We start from the raw sequence: 22,879 nt of genomic DNA on the forward strand, positions 1-22,879 counted from the left end.
TTAAAAGTATTTAGATGTACTGTAAAGAACTAATTAGGGAGGTTAAATAAATCTGGGAAAGCTACTAAACAAGACGAACCATCTAGATTGAACCGGATAAATTTATTGATCATCAGTTTGCTCTAATTTTGGTGTCATGTAATGGAAACCCGGCAAAGTTATTTGGTTTTTATATATTTATTTACTAATATGCAGTACACGACTGGTTGATGTAGCATGGACTTGGCTGTTGTTTCCATCCGGACATGTGTTTTATGCAACTTTTGAAAGTTTTCTAAAATTTGTAATTCAGTTACCACCATCACTTGTTATCCGAACTAGTTAGTAGCTACGAGTTCTGTCTTGAGGTGTCGTGGCGGTTAAACCTTATATGGGCAGTTGTTTTTAGAATGGTCATCCTGATCCCCGTTTACTATGAATGGTCATCATCCATAGTGTGGAGGTAGTATGTTTTATTTATGTAGGAAATTGTATATTCAGTTGTGGCTTATGAGTCATGTCTGTTCAGAGCTATCTAATCAGTCCTTTGTGTCAGAATAACATGGCTCAGTCTGCTGTTACTGTTGTCATGGTGTCTCTCTTTGAAAAGCTTTAAGGATTCAATTGATAATGTCTTATTCCTTCGTAATGCAAACATATAATTCAGACAAGGGTATGCCCACGCCCCACAGGCTTCTGTTGATCCACAGTTTAACTCAAAGAGGGGTCTTTTTTCCAAAATGTGGCTTCCACTTGGGAGAGTTGGTCTTATAACCATCATATTTGCTCTATTTTAATACTGTGATCTTCAACCAAGACATGTGGTATATGTTTGATTTACGATGGATGATGTTGTGGAGTAATTCTCCTGTTATTTGCTTTTGTTGCTACAGAATGCATTACGGCAGCAAAGATTTGTGCGGGAAGTTACAACCTTTGTAATGAGCCTTGGTATGATTTGGGCCTTTTATTGATTATATGTAGGTTTAATGACCTTTTAGCCCTTCAAGTATAGCCCGGTGTACCCATAGGCCCTTAAATTTTAAAAACTTTCCTTTTCGCCACTCGGGTATCAAAAATATACCTATAAACCCTTTTTTCTATTTTTATTCCATTAATACCCTTACAAGATATATACCACTTAGCCCTTTAGGTATTAGACCACATAGATCCTTAAATTTTAAGTTCTACCTAATGTTCAGAAAGTTTGGAGAAATATTCGTACCATGTAGGCACACCGACAAGCTGCTAGCTGGAATATATTCATAAACTAGAAGCTTCTCATCCATGGAGTAGTAATAGGCACATAGTGGCACAATATTAGGATGTCGGCTAATCTTCCCCAGAATCTCCATATGCTGTTTAAACTCTCTCTTTGATACACCAACTTCATTTAATCTTTTCACCACCACAGTGATTCCTTCATCCAAAACAGCTTTATAGGTTGTTCCGTTGCTTCCCTTACCAAGAACTTCAGCCGACGGATGATATAAATCTTCCAGATTGAAGGTATAGGTACTCCTCAGACTTTTTATTTTCCAAATATTGTTCATGTTGTGAGCCATAACAGAACATGGTCTTACATGGTGCACATTCAAGGACTGGACAACCGAGTAATACTTTTTGGTCAGAACTTTTACAATTACAGACTTTTCTGTTCTTAGCAAATGTGAGGCTATGAGGATGAAGTTTGTCTATAGTAATATTAGTAGCTCCAAACTTGATTTTTGAGTACGTAAGAGAACTTGATAACTCAAAACACGATCCTATATGAAATGAAAGATCACAATCTCTGCAATGATAGAACCATAAGTTTTTGTCTTTACCTCCGGAGCAATACTCACAATTGAAGTCGTGTTCATGCTCCGAGACCATACCAGGATCATATATCAAGTGAAGCGGATAACGATCCCACTTGTGTTTAAATGTTTTTGGCCTCATAATACATTTTACACAAATATAGAAATCACTACATTTTGCGCACCGATACTGCAGATATCCAGTAAAATCTGATCCACATGCCTTGCATTCACGACCTGTCTTAACTTGATATAGTTTGTGACGGTGAGCTTCATGTTTGACTATTGATGGTAGAACTATGCATCCGAAATCAATTTTTCTATCCTGAAAACCGCAGAAGAATATACCATTGCAGAAACTTCCACAAGCTTCACAGTAGAAAGACTTGTATGGTTCATTGTCTTTACCTGCAAGAAGAGTAATACCTGGCCAAAGGTGGTGCTTAATCTCTTTGGGAGACTCTACACACATCTTGTGCAGAAAGTATTGACAAGGAACACAACCAAAGAATACCATATGTGATGACCCTTCTCAATTGCCTGCTTTCTGCTTGATAATTCTTATATTATAATATTTTGCTTCATTTTGTGGTTTGTTAAATGTTACCTCATTCTGTGTATGTAGTCTGGTTTGCTAAAATTATAATTAAGGGCTAAAAGGGACATTTATTAATACTTTAAGGGTTAAGAGGTATATATATTTGTAAGGGTATTGATGGAATAAAAAATAGGGAAAAGGGTTAATAGGTATGTTTTTTATACCCAAGTGGCGAAAAAGAACGCTTTTAAAGTTTAAGGGTCTATCAGTACACTGGTTTATACTTGACGGGTTAAAAGGTCATTAAGCCTTATATGTAACAATGTTAGCTGAAATACCAGAACCAATGATAAAGAAAACCCCTCGTTAAGATGGTGCATAGAGTCTGATGAAACAACAAAGAGGCTGTTTTGAGTGATTGATCCTAAAAGAATGGAAACATAGCCTTGTTGCGGATCCTATTTGATTACTTAAGACCAAAATCTAACAAGCGCCCCAGATTTATTTACGCACTCCTGGCATTTTGCAAAATCTCTAACTTTTTAGCACGTCTAGTTCTATTTTCGTGATCTGTTATATATGTATATTCTGCTCTGACATATAGCATTTGGGAATTGGTAGAGACTAAGATGTTTTCTTATTCTGGTTTGCAAGAGATTCTAGGACTTTCAATTACACATCCTGTATTATGATAAAGAAACAGTATACTGATAGAGTATAGAAATATCCTCAATTATCTTTAATTACTGTGTTATGATAAAGAAACAGTATATCGATAGAGTTCATTCTGGTTTGCAAGAATGTGTTGGTTTGTAAGAACTCTTATTCTGTAATGTAGGGAAAATGTGAATAGTCGTAAATTAAGAGGAGATTAAGGGAATAATTAAATATTATATGCATTTACTTATATTACGTTAAGTTTTTTGCAAATATACGAGATTGTCAAAATGTTTTGGACAACTTAAGTTAATGTTATTCGGTAAGACTTGCCCTTTTGACTCAAAATTTTGAATATTATTCTTGACCTGGCTCCCTCTATATAGAATTTCTGCAGTTGTGTTTTTCCGCAGATTTTACCTATATAATTCATCATAATTCATTTTTTTACAACAAATGAATGAAACTGACTCGCAACATACATAATGAGCAATTCAGATGTGCCACCTTAAATAATTAAGCAGGGTTGCAAAATATGAGATTAAAATCTGTAAAGCATCAAAATAAACAATCTTAAAACTAGAATTCTACTATTTCCAGGTAAAGTGTACTAAGGTCTAAGGCAGGGTGTGAAAACAATTAAATTATTTATTCATTGGCTCAAAAGGGGCTGCTTTGGTTGGTGATGCAGCTCACATGGACGGTGAGATTTCTTTACAGTAGTTTGTTTTCTTTGCTTGGTTTAAGAACTCTAATGTTTATACGCTATTAATTATAGGGTTTACAAAGAAGCTTAATTTCCCTTTCTTGTGGTTTTAAATTGTTGTGATATTTGGTTTCTTGTGGAGTGGAATGTTCAGGGAAACTTTCCAGATATTCTTAGAAATGGCGGTGAAAGATATTGTATCTAGAAATCGCATAATATCAGAATATATTGATACTTGGACTTCTAAATTTGCTCTAGTAAAGAATCTTGTTGTGTGTACTTCAATTGTTATAGCAATAATGAACACATTGTTGGAGGGGAAGCCATTGGTTGGAACAAAGTGGTACGAAAATGAGACAACTGAGGCAGGCACTTTGAAAAGAAGCAACTGAATTTAGCTCAAGAAGTTGCACAATCAGTGGACACTACTCCCACAGATGAGACTCTGCTGGAAGCCTGCAGCATTCTTCCGGAAATTACAGGCCCCAGATACTCATCCTAAGGAAATTAGCACAAGTTGTATTAGAAAGACAAAATTCTGATGCAGCCTTTATGGTTCTACGGTGGTCTGGGCGTGATGGAGGTGCAGAGTTAGTCTCATTTATGTACCAGAGAATGCTGCTATTCCAAAGTTAAGAGGAATTCTGTTAATGTCTTGAAAGATGATTCTTAAACTTGGATGAACTGTGTGCAGAATTAATGGTGGCAGCATAGCTAATAAGATGGGATTTTCTCCCCCACCATATAGAGATGCTCAATCATCAGCCAGTTATCATACTGCGACTACCAAACCTTGGGACAGGCAAATTATAAACAATGATCATCAGCTTAACAGTGTTAGCAAGGGCACCTGAAATTATGGTCATAAGTTTCTAGACGAAATGTCGAATGAGCAACATATGCTAGAGAATACATATGTAAACCCTCTCGTTTTATTATCTTACATTTCCTGGTTTTGCAGCTGATAGCCTTGCAGATTTTCCCACACTTTAAGAAGAAGGCCAAAGTGGTGCATCATCAGCACCGTTTGGCACCGTTTAATAGCTTGTAGACTTAATTATTTCATATTTTTAAATTTTTTCACCTCTTATGTCTTGCAATTTAGCCATATTCTTCTTTTCTGCAGTTGGGTATATGCCCTTCGGTAGGTGTATTATTTGCTGTTGAATTGCCTAAACTTTATCTATTATTGTTGTTTTTTTCCAAATGCTTATGCCTGATTTACCTACAACAGAATTGCTCTGACTTGGATATACTATACTATGTTATTATAAGCTTACCAAAAGATCTTATAGAAGAACCATGTGTACCGCTAAATATGTGAATCATGGAACTTTTTATTGTAGAATGCCTTTCTTTGTGCTTGATACATTGATATAAATTCCTGTGACAGGTGTTGGAGGATAATCTTGATTGGGAAGACATCGAGTGGTCACAAACCAGAGTTTGGATAGCTGGAAAAAAATACTCCCTCCATCTTTTTCATTTCTTTACACTTTCCTTTTTGGGATGTCCTATCCATTTTTTTACATTTCAAAACTTGCCAAAAATAGTCAATGGGTCCCTCCATTTTCTCACTTTTCCTTCCTTTTCACACTACTTTTACCCCACTATCTCCCTTTTATACATTAAAAATTAATGGGTCCCACCACTTCACCCACTTTTCTTTCCCTTTTTCACTATTTTATACATATTTCTTAATCTCCGTACCCAATCATTTTGATAACAAATCAAAAGGACGGAGGGAGTATCATCTTGCTCGGGTGCACTTTCTTTCTCCAAACTAGTGAGGCTTCATCATAATCTCAAAATATTTCACAAAATGACTCAAAGTGTATTATCAGTGCAAAGAAGTGTTTATGGACTTAAATATAATATTTCTCAATCATGCATATTGTGTTAAAACAACACAATCATGCATAAGTTCAAGATGAACTTGTGGTTGCGACCTTGTATAATTTACTCAATCATGTGTATTGTGTTAAACTATTTTGCTGGTCTGAGGACAAAGATGTTACATTAAGTTATCGAAACTGGCATATCAGCCGCCAAAATTGGCATTCAACGACTTATAATTATTTGTATGTCTTGATTGTGTACTTTGAGCAAATTATGTTGTATATGTTTTTAGCATATACAAAATAATATAAGAAAGTTTTAGCATATACAAAATATATAAGAAAGTTGATTTGTGTTCAATATAGATCAATCCATATACAGAATGTTAAGCTTAAACCATTTGAAGCAATTTTGTGGCCTTCAGAAACAATAAACATATAAAACAACAAAAATCATTTCATATGTCATATGCGAAACTATAAACAGAAGTCAATATCAGTGGAACTTGCTGCACCTGTACTACTAAATTCATACTAGAATATTAAATAGGAAGAAACTAACATATATTGTATTCAACTAAGAAAAGTCGGTAGAAACAAGATAAGCTATTGATATTAGTAGTTCATACAAAATACTCTAAATTCTTTTCATAACACTTTAAATGTCTCAACTGTCAAATCTCAAACTAGACAGAAAGCAAATGCTTACTCCTTTAGTGAAGTGATCAATCGCACAGGGTGACCAAATGGACGAGTGTGACCAAAAACACGAGTTTGGTCAGCTTCAACACCAGAAAGACACCGGATTTTATCCTTTTTGTGATCATAATAGTAGATCTTATCAAATTCAAAGAATACAATCTCATCACCGTAATTGAAACCCTGTTACAGGATGTGAAATCGTCTAAATCATTCGAATGGACCAGTTTGATGCATCTTAATCCAAACACCACATCCCTTTTCGTTGTCCAAAGAATATACATCGAGCTTACCAGTTGGAGATGGTTCATATGCCAACAAAGCAAGAAGATCTTGCATATTCAGGAATTTAAATACCTTTCCACGTTCACGACTTCGTGCATCATGAGAGAAACACCTTGAACTTGTTACTTTTAGCATCAAACTTGAGGGTAGCCAATAATTTAACAAAGTTGTTAAATCGTTGTACGATTTTATCCGTAAGTTCCTAAATGATATTTATGTGAGGGGAGAAAATATACGGAGAAAAATAAAAAATATTGGTGGATATAAAGATTCCCGGAAGGACGATTGCCCAAGACGGACGGAAAGGTATGAAAGTTCAAAGCCCATCACTGATCGAAGGGATGGTTGAAAGGAAGGAAGAAAGGTTACTGATTGGGGGTTGAGTGACGTAGAGATTGAGATGTGGATGTGTTCACTCCCTTGGATGCGCTGATCTCCAAAATTCTCCACGAGATCAAGGACAAACCGGGTTTCGTTCGGCACGAAAAGATGAAGACTCCGAATCATAAGAAGAATCCCGACAAATACTGTGACTATCACAGAGACAATGGGTACAACACCGATGAGTGCTACCACCTGAAGAAAATTATTGAGCAAATGATCAAAGAAGGCGAGCTGAATTAGTTCGTCCGAGATCTGAGGGGTAGATTGGGGTCCAGGAGGAAACACCTGAGGTCGAGGAACCAGACGAAGGGACAGAATAAGGAGCGAAGTAAAAACCGTATTCGGGGGCAATGTGTTGGATCGCGACAATAAAACAGCGAAGAAGAAGTATGCTAGAAAGGTGTACAATCTCTATCAATACAGTCAGGCGAAGCCGCACATGCCCATGACCTTCAGTACTGAAGACTATGAGGAAGTCATTCGCCCTCCCGAGGATCCTCTCATCATCAATCCCTTGATTGGACAGAACAAAATATGGAAAGTTCTCGTAAATACTAGTAGTTCGGCCAACATTCTCTTCCATAAAACCTACTACAAGATGAACCTGGAGAGCGAGCAATTGGAACCGTATGACGAAGCTCCCTGTATGCCTTCAGCGGGATCCGTAACGACTGAGAATTTTCGCGAATTAATTATGGGAATAAAGTGTAATTATGTGAATTATGTGTTATTATGGGAATGTTTAAATGAATATTATATTCCAGTTTGGTGTGTTAGCTAGTATAAAGAGTATGACTGTGAAGCGTAGTTGAAAACGCTCAGCGTCGGGCCATCAGTCACTAAGCCGTCAGTCAGGACACGACCCGTTACGCGAAAAGTGAATATTAATAAAAAGGGAAATTTTTGTGCTTGAAAATATTTTAAAATTATTCATGATATGTGAGTCTATGTTGTTGCATGTTAATGTGCACGACTATGTGATTTGGAAATTTCTTTAAATGATTTTAAGGGATTTATTTGATTTAAATAAGGTTTATTGAAGCTTTATATAATTTTATAAAAATTTTCAGAGTATGGTCATGGCATGAAATTTGTTTTATTATCTTCTAAATAGTCCTAGAGACTTTCTAAAAATGATAGATGAAATTATTTTGTGATCGGCGTATTTTAAAATAATTTTATTGGGTTATATTTCTATTTTGAGCGTAACCTTGTAAAATTCATATAAAATAAACCGTATGCTAAAAAATAATTTTAAAAAATATGGTTAGAAAGCTAATTTCAATATCTATATTTTAAAATTATTATTCATGCCATTTTCACCTTTTCTGAGAGAGTTATGTATTATTCAAATTCGTTTTTGAGTTTAAGAATAAAAGAAAAGACAAAAGAGAAATCAAAATATGGTATAATTACCATATTACCCCTGCCAAACCATTATATAAACCCCCTCCTCCCTTCTCTTTTTCCCCTCTTCTCCACCGAACTCTCTCCTCTCTCTTTTCTTTTTCTCTCTCTCGGTTCTCTCTCTTTCTTCTCTCTCTCACCCGAGAGTTCTCTCTCTCTCTCCTACATGCAACATCAAATTCTACTTAGAATTTAAAGATCTTGCCATTGATCTTCATCATTTTCAGTCCTCTATTTATATACTTTTTGCATGTAGTATATAAGAAAGTTTTTGCATCAACATCTCTTGGTCATATCTAAGAAAACACAATTTCTTAGTGTGTGATCTTAAGAGAGTGTAGTACATACAATTATGTGCTTTTCTTTGGTTTTGTTTTGATGTTGGTTCGAATTTTTTCTAGTAAAAGGAGGGCTTGATTTTGATTCGAGTTTTGCAAAGGGTTTTGGTTTGAAAATCTAATTTTTGGTTCGGTTTTTCTTTTAAAATGGTTTGAATGGATGAGTTGTGGTTTGAACTTAAGTTTATGCTTGATTATTGAACTTGCATGTTGATCATTATTAGTTAATAGTTAACTTTTGGACTTGCATGTTGATCCTTGCTAGTTGATAGATAATTTTTGGACTTGCATGTTGATGATTGGATTTAGAGGAGTGTTGGTTCAATTTTTTTATAAAAGAAAAAGAGTTTAAAGGGATTTCTTGATAAGAATTTAGTGAAGATAGGCTTTAAAGGTAAAAAATTGACTTTGCATGTTAATTTAAGAGTTGCATGTTGTTTGTTTGATTAGGGTCGAATAAGGCTTGAAATTGTAAGAAAGAAATAGTTGTTAAACTACTTGATTAATTGATGAGATTTGTGATTTGATAACTTGTTGCTTGTAACTTGGTTTTGATTCGGATTTTGTGATATGAATGGATGATATGGCAGCATTCAATTAGTTTAAGTCCTAATAAGGCTAGGATGTAAATCTAGATTATGCATGATATCGATAAGTGGTTGCATGTTGATTTCTTGGCTTGGTTCCATTGTTTTGGTTCAAATTTTTGAGTTAAAAAGGAAAGGAATGAGTTGTTTGGTTTACGAGTCATTTGGATCGTGATTGTTTTTTTAAGATATAGATTTTACGTATACAAGTATATACTTGCTATGTGTTATGTGAGTACACTATGATTATGCTTAAATATACGAGTTAAGTATTATCGCGATATGGGGTAATCGTTAGGCGTTCTGGAGAAACGTCGAGTGTTGAGTAAGTTGCTGATTAGGGATTCTGTTTTGGATTGTAGATTGGGATAGCGGAGGCATTCAGGCTAGAAAAGGGAAAGGAATCCTAGGTGGCAGTAGTTCAGTTTCAGTAAAGAAGGAAAGCGATTTAAGGCAAGTAACTCTGCCTTCTCTTGTAAATTATTTATAGAGAGGAAATTATTGATGTCATGATTAAATGGAGGCTTTTTATTACAATTGTTGTTAGGGGGAACACACACAAGTATAGAACCAAACAAACAATGCAAAACACACACTCAATATATGATGCGGAAAAACCCATGTCCCAACTTGTATTATTAATCAAAACAATTATCAATAATACAATCAATCTCACCAAACGGTATTCACTCAAGTGATACTTAAGTCAAATAATACTCAAGCATACATCAAAACAATAACATGACTATGTATATATAGCCATCACAAACTTAGCCAACAAGACATACCTAATCTGATTACAATAATAATTCTCTACCCATACAATTATTACCCATTCCCATTATAATAATAATTGTCAACACATACAATTATTACCCAACTCAATTATGATAATAATTGTCTACCCATACAATTATTACCCAATTCAATTATGTTTTCTATCACCAAGACCATACTACCTATTGGGTTTAACCCCAACAGTCCTCTCCTTCAACCCAATATGATTTCATGCACAACCGAATTAACGGTCACCATCAAGCCATCGACGTCGATCGCCCAATACCTCCCCTCGAACAATAACCCCTCCTTCTAGTACAAAAAGATTTCTCTTATCTTTTCGACCTTTGACTATCTCTAAATCTCCTTTAGTGACTTTCAACATACTGTTCTTCATCATAACAGTATATCCCAAATCAACTAATTTACCCAACGAAATCAGATTTCGATTTAACTCCGGTATGTATCTTACTTGAGTTAACTTCTGAACATGACAGTTGTGACGTTTCATTGTTACCTCACAAATGCCAGCAACCTTTACCGTTTTACCGTTCGGTAAAGTTACAATCTTTCCCTCACACTTTTTATAGGACGAGAACCACTCCCTCCTACCACATATGTGATGAGAACATCCCGAGTCAAGCACCCATTCTTCTTTTGATCCCTTCTCTTCTTGAACCAAAAGAACATCTTCATCAGCTTCTACAAGCGAAACACTACCCCCTCGATTTTTCTTCAACTCTCTCAAGTCTTCTCTTGCCTTTGGACACATAAATTATATATGACCCAATTCCTCACAATAAAAACACCTGATATTAGGGTTATGTTTCTTAGCATACTTCTTTTCCGTGTCACGTGCACGTACCACAAATGCACTTCCATCAGATGTGTCACTCGATTCTTGTTTCATCAATCTTTCGGACTCCAGAAGAACAACAATAGTCTCATCCAAATCTAACTTCGTTTTCCCAACCAATAAAGAAGTCATCACAGTATTATACTTCTTCGATAGAGACACTAGTAGTAGAACAGCTTTGTCTTCATCCTTTAATTTTTCATCCAAATTATTTAGCTGGTTGATTAAGCCATTAAAATGATTCAGATGATCTCTTAAATATCCGTCTTCTTCCATCTTGAGCCCAAACAAATCTTTCTTGAGAAACAGCTTGTTGGCCAAAGACTTTGAGTGATAAGTCTTCGTTAACTTCTCCCACAAATTCTTGGGATTGTCCTCTTCAAGAACATCATACTTGATTTCCGGTGCAAGGGCCAACCGGATCGTTGATGCTGCACGTAACTTCATGTCTCCCCACTTTGTATCATCAACTTCAGTAGGCTTCTTCCCTCCGAGAGTCGCATATAACCCTTGTTGAATTAATAGATCTTTTACCGTACTTTGCCATAAGGTAAAATTATTTCTTCCATTAAATAATTCAATTTCAAATCCCCCAACCTTCTCCATCATGAACCTTGGCTCTGATACCAATTGTTAGGGTGAACACACACAAGTATAGAACCAAACAAACAATGCAAAACACACACTCAATATATAACACGAAAAAACCCACTTCCCAACATGTATTATTAATCAAAACAATTATCAATAATGCAATCAATCTCACCAAACGGTATTCACTCAAGTGATACTTAAGTCAAACAATACTCAAGCATACATCAAAACAATAACATGACTATGTATATATAGTCATCACAAACTTAGCCAACAAGACATACCTAATCTGATTACAATAATAATTGTCTACCCATACAATTATTACCCATTCCCATTATAATAATAATTGTCAACACATACAATTATTACCCAACTCAATTATGATAATAATTGTCTACCCATACAATTATTACCCAATTCAATTATGTTTTCTATCACCAAGACCATACTACCTATTGGGTTTAACCCCAACAATTGTGATATACTTGATATTGATTCTGAGAAACCCTGATATTATTCTTATGACATCTTGATAACAGACCCTGTTCGACCCTTTATAGTAACCATGTTGATTCGTACCCTGAATATCGTATTATTTCCTTTGTTATCTTATGATATCGTAAACCCTAAAAGAACCTTTATGAATTCCCTTATTTAGTGTCTTGATCAATCTAAATTCTTCTTTAACCCTTGAACCCTGTCATGAGTTGATCTTTGAAACTCTCTTGAATTGGAACTAGTATACCCTGTTTGTCATTGATCCAGTTCCTTGGTATTGATCCCTGTTTACACTTGATTCGACCACGTTCCTTGAAATCTTTGGAAGGATTGTATAAGTTGGTTCAGATACAATGGGATTTCTGTCGGTTTCATGTCGGAATCGAATAAATTTGAATTTATTATTATTTTGGGTTGTAATATATTTATGCTGGTGGATAGTTGTAATCTTGTCTCATACTTAATCCTGTTTAGATCTTGTTACAGTTAATCGGGGTTTATTATATCTACTGTTATTATATTAGTTTAATGGTGTGTGGGCCCTTATTTCCTAACCCCGAGATTGAGGGTGTCACATGTTGACGCCAAATGTCACTATGTGGGGGTGAATGACCCTCACTTTGTGAAAAGATGGTCCCAAATGTCACTTCAAAATGGAGTTTCGGTTGAAGTTTTTGTTATTACGAAAAAACGCAGTTGTTTTACGTTTTTTTAAAAAAAAATTAATCAAAAAACGCAGTTTCAAATAATGTTATTCACAGTAAAAACGTGATTTTAGATTGTGTTTTAGTGAAAACACAGTTTCCAATAAAGTTTTTCACATTAAAACTGGATTTTAAATTGTGTTTTTAGTGAAAACGCAGTTTCAAATAATGTTATTCACAGTTTTTTTTACCCAAAATACTCAATAATGTTATATTTTCAAACTCAAAACTTTATTCTAAGAGGCATTTTGTTCGTAAATTATTCATATATATGAATAATTTATTTTTTTTTAAACCCAAATTGGGAATTGGTGAACCCTAAAATATTAAAAACGGTTAATAATTAAAGTTCGATTCCTAAGGTTTAGGAACCTTGAAATAAATTAGGCTCTAGACTCTAGGGTTTAGAATATTATTTTATTTTATTTTTTTATCGTAAGTAACTCGCAGCCGCTACACTTCGGGTACGCACTGGGTAAACCCTACGAGCTCAAACAATAGCCTGCAAATCACGTGAACCAAGGTAAATCGCATTTAAGCGACATGCTCTGACTCAGGAGAGAATATTATTTTAAGTTATATTTTATTGTAAGAATTGTAATATTAAGTGTTGTAGGGTCCCCTAACGTGACTTAAAGTGATGTAAGTCATGTAACCAATTAAAAAAACAAAAAAATGGTTGAAAACGTCAACTGAATTGACGTTTTTCTTATTTTAAAAATTCAAGAGATTGAGTTTTGAAATGAAATTTGACGACATCTTTTTATAAAGTGACATTGAGGGGCATTTGTCCCTAATAATGACATTTGGAGTCTTTATTCGATTGTTTTACCCTTCGATATTTATCGATGTCTCATTTTATTATCGAAAAGAATTATAAGTTACAAGAACTCTTGATATTTAAAAGATATGATTTCATACTTTAGGGAGTGATGGGTATAGCGGCATATACTTTAGTAACAAAAATATTTGAATTTGAAAAAGCTCAAACCACCGACCCTAAACCCTAATTGTTTGACTATAAATAACGGGCCTATCCTCCTTATTCGATAACTGAAATTGAAGATAAGAAGAAGATTGCATTGGCGACATTGCCGGAAGATACCGTCCATTTTGTTATACTTTCCAAACTCCCTATTAATTCATTAGTTCGATTTAAATCCGTTTCAAAATCTTGGAAAGCTCTGATCTCTAATTTTTACTTTGGTATATTATTCGGGGCAGCTCAAAACCCGATTTACACCGACTGTCTCATAGTCAACAAAAACTTAGCATTCTCCATTCTACGTCGCTATGAAGAAACAACTATAGCATATCCCCGGAACGCGTATCCTTGTTGTTGTAAGGGGTTGGTTGGTATTCGTTGTTTTGAAAGGTTTTTCATCTGGAATCCTGCTCTTCATAGATTCAAGGAGCTCTCTCTCCCCCAAATCTTTCAAAAAATCTTTCCAACACGGGACTAAGTCTAGGTGATCTGACTCATAGCGGAATTTCTTTTGATTCTGCCAAATCTATTTTCAAGGTGGTAGTTTGTTTTCTCCGTAAGGAGCCTAAGGTAACTTATGGTATCGTTTATTCTTGTCATGATGATATATGGAGACAAATTCATGTTATTCCTCAAGATTTATTTCGTTTTGATATTTTTAGTAGAATAGATTTATATGCAACATCTACATGTCCATATGGTATGATCGATGACTGTCCATACTGGAAAACAAGACTATTATTTGATAGCCTCGATTTTGCTGCTGTGAAGTTCGAAGCCGAAACAAATGCATTCAAATCATTCCCTACTTTTCATCCCGGTGATCATGCTCGAATTTTGTATCAATTCGTAGATATTAAAAATTCTATGGCTTTGTTGGCTTTTAATCCTGACATGAGAATGGTTGATATATATTTTTTAGACAATGAAGACGAGTATGGTGTTTGGACTATGAGGTGCAGGATCACCCTTTAAGATTTTATTACTCAGTCATGGCGTTTGTCACAAGATTTTAGCTATGGTGATGAGCTGTTATATGAACAAAGTGACATGTTTTCCTACTATGACCAAAACTCACAAACATCTGGATCTCTACTCGACACAAAGATAAAAAAGGTTAAAAATTTTCAATATACATATAAACATTAAATAAATAAATATATAATGTAATTAAATTAATCACCTAAATAAAATTACTGAAAAATGATATAGTGTACAAATTTTTTAAATAAAAATTATTATTTACCGTTGCATTTTATTATCAAAATCAATAATATAAATTACTTATTAAAAAAATTATTATTTCATAAATAATATCTTATAATTTTGCTCAATATAATAATTTAAAATTTTAACATTTACTATTTTTGACCTTTGTTTTATTTATACTTTACTTTTTTTTGAAAAAACAAATTAATGTTTATTTTTAAATTTTTTACAAATAATGTCATATAAACATGCATATACAAATGTGACACTCAAAATTAGAGTGCCCTATTCCGTTGAACCACTTGCACACCCTCAAGTACGGCCCTGCATATAGACATAGTCCATTTTTGCTTCCCGGCATGAAAAAAGCCGTTTTAGATGCATTAATTTTTTTCCTTTATCTCATGTTTTAATTCCATCACTACATTTTATGCAGTTATATTTTCTTAATAACATAAATCTTTAAATTATTGGTTAGATTAATTGTTTTAGTGTTTCTTTAACCCTTTCTTTTCGAATCTTACTCTGTTATAAGTAGTTCATGTCAGCCAATATTTTAATTTTCGAGGTCATGCTTGTCTGAACTCTTACCCAACCATGAGATTGGAGCAACATAGCAATATAGTAATATTTTATATAATATTAATACTATGAAAGAATTTTTGTTGTTTTATATGTTTATTGTTTCTGAAAGCTGCAAAACTGCTTCAGATGGTTTAAAGACTGTTCATTTTATCCAACTGAATGGTATCTACTTAACATTCTGTATATGGATTGATCAATATTGAACACAAATCAACTTTTTTATATATTTTGTATATGCTAAAATTTTCTTATATTATTTTATATATGCTAAGAACATATACAACATAACTTGCTCAAAGTACACAATCAAGACATACAAATAACTATAAGTCGTTGAATGCCAATTTTGGCGGCTGATATACCAGTTTCGATAACTTCATGTAACATCTATGTCCGTCCTCAGACGAGCAAAACAGTTTAACATAATACACATGATTGAGTAAATTAAACAAGGTCGCAACCACAAGTTCATCTTGAACGTATACATGATTGTGTTGTTTTAACACAATATGCATGATTGAGAAATATATATTTAAGTACATAAACACTTATTTGCATTGAGAATACACTTCGAGTCATTTTGTGAAACATTTTGGGTGATGAAGCCTCACTAGTTGGGAGAAAGAAAGTGCACGCGAGCAAGATGGTATTCTTTTCCAGCTATCCAAACTCCTGTTTGTGACCATTCGATGTCTTCTCAATCAAGATTATCCTCCAACACATGTCACGGGAATTTATATCAATGTATTAAGAACATGAGAACGAAAGGTCTTCTACAATAACAAGTTCCATGATTTCCATATTCAGCAGTACACATGGTTCTTCTATAAGATCTTTTGGAACGCTTATTATAACATAGTATAGTATATCCAGGTTAGAGCAATTCTGTTGTAGGTAAATCAGGCACAGGCATTTGGAAAAAAACAACAATAATAGATAAAGTTTAGGCGATTCAACTGCTAATATACACCCACCGAAGGGCATATACCCAATTGTAGAAAAGAGGAATATGGCTAAATTGCAAGACATAAGAGGTGAAAAAATTTAAACATATGAAATAATTAAGTCTACAAGCTATTAAACATGTGCAATGACATCACTTACATGGGCTTAACCCTCAGAAAACAACATAATTGGATTAAACTTGCAAACAATTGACCTTACTCCAAACATTTCTAAATGAATGTGATCATAAATATTAATTTATCCAGATATATATACCCACATTTAAAACAAGGTTATCATAACTTTCTTCTGATACAAAGACAACATATCACAGTCACCAGTGTTTCCACATACATATTTGCCACTGTGTCTCCCGTTTCAAGCCACGTAGGAGCTGCACGAGCTAACCTTGGACCCTGCAACCTATCTCCATGAATGGCTCTCCCCTGTGCGCCATTATAAGCACTAGCTAGAATATTTGAACTTCTACTTGAACTAATGGTCACATCAGCAGCACCATGTATGTCGTACTTCCACATACCAGTATCATGGAAAGCCATTTTTCACACAGCCGAAGCAAAAGAAGAGAAGATTTAAAGAAGAGAAGATTTTCCTTATCTGGAGCTCGATATAGAATGACGCTTTACTGGAACTCGTCTACAAATTATTTGGATGCACCAATGTGGCCTTCTTCTTCAAGTGCGGGAAAATCTGCAAGGCTATCAGCTGCAAAACCAGGAAATGTAAGATAATAAAACGAGAGGGTTTACATATGTATTCTCTAGCATATGTGTTGAGAAAAATTCAAATAATAATAAACTTGATTTATGTAGTAGTTTCTAGAATGATCTTGAAGTGTCTTTTAGAAATTCTAAAAGTTTTGTGCATGTACCTAGTAAATTGAAATTCTAGAACTTATATATCTAGAAAAATGAAGAGTCTTGTATTAAATAGTGTATCTAGAATTATCCATCAAGGCCTATAATATCTAGAATTTCTCCTCTAAAATATTATCTCTCTCATTTTTAAACACTTCACCCAACCTCCAAAATATTTTTCCCAACAAAGTGGTATCAAGAGCTTGGTGATCCTCCATAGAGATGGCAAACAATAGTGTTCCATTTCAAGTTCCGTTGCTCAACAAGAGTAACTATGATAACTGGAGTTTGAGGATGATGGCTCTTCTTGGCGTACATGATGTATGTGAGATAGTTGAAAAAGGCTACAATGAATCGGCGAATGAAGTCGGACTATCCCAAGTTCAAAAGGATAGTTTGAAAGATTCAAGAAAGAGGGACAAGAAGGCTCTCTATCTAATCTATCAAGGGATAGATGAAGATACTTTTGAGAAGATCTCAAGTGCAAAGTCATCCAAAGAAGCTTGGGAGAAACTTCGGACGTCATTCAAAGGACTTGATCAAGTCAAAAAGGTACGCCTTCAAACACTAAGAGGAGACTTTGAAGTTTTGCATATGAAACAAGGTGAGCTTGTATCAGATTATTTTTCAAGAGTAGTAATGGTTACAAATAACCTTAAAAGAAATAGTGAAAAGAAGCAAGAATTATGGAGAAAATTCTTCGTTCATTGGACTCCAAATTTGAGCATATTATTGCCATCATTGAAGAGACAAAAGACTTGGAAAGTATGACAATGGAGCAACTTCTTGGTTCACTACAAGCTTATGAAGAAAAGAATAGGAAGAAAGAAGAGATCGTGGAACAACTACTCAAGGTGCGAGTTGATTCAAAGTAACAAGAAGGTGTTCAAATTCCACAAAGATAAAGTTATGGTCGAGGACAAAGTCGAGGACGAGGACAAGGTCGAGGTAGAGGCTGCGGTTATGGATATGGACGAGGTTGGAAGCCTAATGATGACAACAATAATCAAAGAGGAGAAATTTTAACAAGAGGACGTGGGAGAGCAAATACGCAACCAAGGTATGATAAGTTACACATCTTATAATTGTGAAAAAATTGGACATTATGCTTCCGAATGTAGAGCACCAAGGAATAATAAAGTTCAAGAGAAGGCGTACTATATTGAAGAAAGAAGTGATGAAGATGACACCTTGTTATTGGCCTACAAAGACAATGAAAAAATTGAAGACACTCAATGGTACTTGGATAGTGGTGCAAATAACCATATGTGTGGAAAAAGAAGGATGTTCGTGGAGCTTGATGAATCAATCAACGGCAATGTAGCGTTCGGAGATGAAACAAAGGTGGAGGTAAAGGGAAAAGGTAATATTCTCATCCGACTAAAGAATGGAGAACATCAATTTATATCAAATGTTTATTATGTGCCTAACATGAAAAGCAACATATTAAGTCTTGGGAAACTATTGGAGAAAGGTTATGATATTCATTTAAAAAATAATATTATTTCGATAAGAGACAATTCAAGAAATCTTATTGTTAAGGTGCCTATGACAAAAAATAGAATGTTTGTGCTTAACATTCAAAATGAAGTTGCAAAGTGTCTCAAGATGTGTTACAAAGATGCATCATGGATTTGGCATCTTCATTTTGGACATCTCAATTTTGGTGGATTAAAGTTGCTCTCAAAGAATGGAATGGTTAAGGGATTGCCTCATATTCAATATCCGGATCAAGTTTGTGAAGGATGTTTACTTGGAAAACAATTCAAAGCAAGTTTTCCCAAAGAGTCATACTCGAGAGCTCAAAAGTCATTGGAACTCATACACGCAGATGTGTGCGGCCCAATTAGGCCAAAATCCCTCGGTAAAAGTAATTATTTTCTTCTATTTATTGATGATTTTTCTAGAAAAATATGGGTGTATTTTTGAAGGAAAAATCAGAGGTGTTCAACAATTTCAAGATGTTTAAGGCCTACGTTGAGAAGGAGAAGGGACTTCCTATCAAATCCTTAAGATCCGATAATGGAGGAGAGTTCACATCAAAGGAATTCCAAAATTATTGTGAGGAAAATGGAATCCGAAGACAACTAACGGTGCCAAGATCCCCCCAACAAAACGGAGTTGCCGAAAGAAAAAATAGAACATTACTTGATATGGCGAGGAGTATGCTTAAAAGCAAGAAGCTACCCAAAGAGTTTTGGGCAGAAGCAGTATCATGTGTGGTGTACTTGTCTAATCGAAGTCCAACAAGAAGCGTGTGGGGAAAAACACCACAAGAAGCATGAAGTGGAAGAAAACCCGGGATCTCTCATCTTAGAGTCTTTGGAAGCATAGCTCATAAACATGTGCCAGATGACAAGCGGAGCAAACTTGATGACAAAAGCGAGAAGTATATCTTTATTGGCTACGATACCAATTCCAAGAATAATGTCAAAGGCTACAAGCTCTACAATCCTAATACACAAAAGACAACTATCAGTAGAGATGTCATATTTGATGAAGAAGGAGAATGGGATTGGAGTCCACATAATGAAAAATATAACTTCTATCCACAATTTGAAGATGAAGATAAAGAAGAACAAAGAGAAGAGCTTGTAACTCCACCAACTTCACCAAATGCAAGATCAGATGAAGGTGATAGTTCAAGTGAAAGGCCCCAACGCTTTAGAAATCTAAGGGATATTTACGAGGTCAACGAAAATGAAGACAATCTTACATTATTTTGTCTAGTTACGGATTGTGAACCCATGAACTTTCAAGAAGCTGCTGAAAAGAAGTGTTGGATAAATGCTATGGATGAAGAAATAAAGGCGATAAAGAAGAATGACACGTGGGAGCTAACTTCACTTCCAAAAGGGCATAAGGCGATTGGCGTAAAATGGATATACAAAGCAAAGAAAAATGCAAATGGAGAAATTGAAAAATACAAGGCAAGATTAGTAGCTAAAGGCTACAATCAAAAGGCAGGCATTGACTACGATGAGGTATTTGCTCCCGTTGCCCGACTTGAAACTGTAAGACTAATAATTTCTTTGGCAGCTCAAAATAATTGGAGGATACATCAAATGGATGTAAAATCAGCCTTTTTAAATGGAGTACTAGAAGAAGATGTGTATATTGAGCAACCACAAGGCTATGAAGTTAAAGGACAAGAGGGAAAGGTTTTAAAGCTAAAGAAAACACTATATGGGTTGAAACAAGCCCCAAGGGCTTGGTATGAACGGATTGACAAGTATTTCAAAATGAAGAATTTTAAAAAGTGTCCATATGAGCATGCACTCTACATCAAAATTTAAAACAATGATACAATGATTGTGTGCTTGTATGTAGATGACTTGATCTTTACAAAAAATAATCCAAACATGTTCAAGGAGTTCAAAAAGGAGATGACAAAGGAATTTGAGATTACTAATATCGGGCTCATGTCCTATTACCTTGAAATTGAAGTGAAACAAAAGAAAAAAGGCATCTTTATCACTCAAGAGGGATATGCAAAAGAAGTGCTTAAGAAGTTTGGGATGGAAGATTCCAATCTAGTTAGTACACCAATGGATTGTGGAACAAAGTTATCAAAACACGAAGAAGGAAAAAGAGTGGATCCCACACTCTTTAAGAGTTTGGTTGGAAGCTTGAGATACTTGACGTGCACAAGACCCGACATCTTGTATGCAGTTGAAGTCATTAGCCGCTACATGGAAAATCCAACAACTCATTGGAAGACCGCAAAGAGGATTCTCCGAAATATTAGAGGTACACTAAATTTTGGGATGTATTATTCTTGTTCTAATGATAAAAGGGTTGTTGGATATAGTGATAGTGATTGGGGAGGAGATATTGATGATTGCAAGAGCACAACCAGTTTTGTATTCTACATGGGGGAATCGGCCTTCACATGGATGTCAAAGAAGCAACCAATTGTCACCTTGTCAACATGTGAAGCGGAGTATGTTGCTGCAACTTCCTGCGTTTGTCATGCTATTTGGTTGAGAAATATGTTGAAGGAGTTAAATATGCCGCAAAAGGAGCCGATCAAGATTTTTGTGGACAATAAATCAGCAATTGCCTTGGCTAAAAATCCAGTTTTTCATGACCGGAGTAGGCACATTGACACTCGTTATCACTATATTAGAGAGTGCATAGCAAAATCCATTAATTCTGCACACAGTTCATCCAAGTTTAAGAATCATCTTTCAAGACATTAACAGAATTCCTCTTAACTTTGGAATAGCAGCATTCTCTGGTACATAAATGAGACTAACTCTGCACCTCCATCACGCCCAGACCACCGTAGAACCATAAAGGCTGCATCAGAATTTTGTCTTTCTAATACAACTTGTGCTAATTTCCTTAGGATGAGTATCTGGGGCCTGTAATTTCCGGAAGAATGCTGCAGGCTTCCAGCAGAGTCTCATCTGTGGGAGTAGTGTCCACTGATTGTGCAACTTCTTGAGCTAAATTCAGTTGCTTCTTTTCAAAGTGCCTGCCCCAGTTGTCTCATTTTCGTACCACTTTGTTCCAACCAATGGCTTCCCCTCCAACAATGTGTTCATAATTGCTATAACAATTGAAGTACACACAACAAGATTCTTTACTAGAGCAAATTTAGAAGTCCAAGTATCAATATATTCTGATATTATGCGATTTCTAGATACAATATCTTTCACCGCCATTTCTAAGAATATCTGGAAAGTTTCCCTGAACATTCCACTCCACAAGAAACCAAATATCACAACAATTTAAAACCACAAGAAAGGGAAATTAAGCTTCTTTGTAAACCCTATAATTAATAGCGTATAAACATTAGAGTTCTTAAACCAAGCAAAGAAAACAAACTACTGTAAAGAAATCTCACCGTCCATGTGAGCTGCATCACCAACCAAAGCAGCCCCTTTTGAGCCAATGAATAAATAATTTAATTGTTTTCACACCCTGCCTTAGACCTTAGTACACTTTACCTGGAAATAGTAGAATTCTAGTTTTAAGATTGTTTATTTTGATGCTTTACAGATTTTAATCTCATATTTTGCAACCCTGCTTAATTATTTAAGGTGGCACATCTGAATTGCTCATTATGTATGTTGCGAGTCAGTTTCATTCATTTGTTGTAAAAAAATGAATTATGATGAATTATATAGGTAAAATCTGCGGAAAAACACAACTGCAGAAATTCTATATAGAGGGAGCCAGGTCAAGAATAATATTCAAAATTTTGAGTCAAAAGGGCAAGTCTTACCGAATAACATTAACTTAAGTTGTCCAAAACATTTTGACAATCTCGTATATTTGCAAAAAACTTAACGTAATATAAGTAAATGCATATAATATTTAATTATTCCCTTAATCTCCTCTTAATTTACGACTATTCACATTTTCCCTACATTACAGAATCCTACAAACCAACACATTCTTGCAAACCAGAATGAACTCTATCGATATACTGTTTCTTTATCATAACACAGTAATTAAAGATAATTGAGGATATTTCTATACTCTATCAGTATACTGTTTCTTTATCATAATACAGGATGTGTAATTGAAAGTCCTAGAATCTCTTGCAAACCAGAATAAGAAAACATCTTAGTCTCTACCAATTCCCAAATGCTATATGTCAGAGCAGAATATACATAT

The sequence above is a fragment of the Apium graveolens genome, chromosome 10, assembly GCF_009905375.1.
Source record: "Apium graveolens cultivar Ventura chromosome 10, ASM990537v1, whole genome shotgun sequence".
Lineage (NCBI taxonomy): Eukaryota > Viridiplantae > Streptophyta > Magnoliopsida > Apiales > Apiaceae > Apium > Apium graveolens.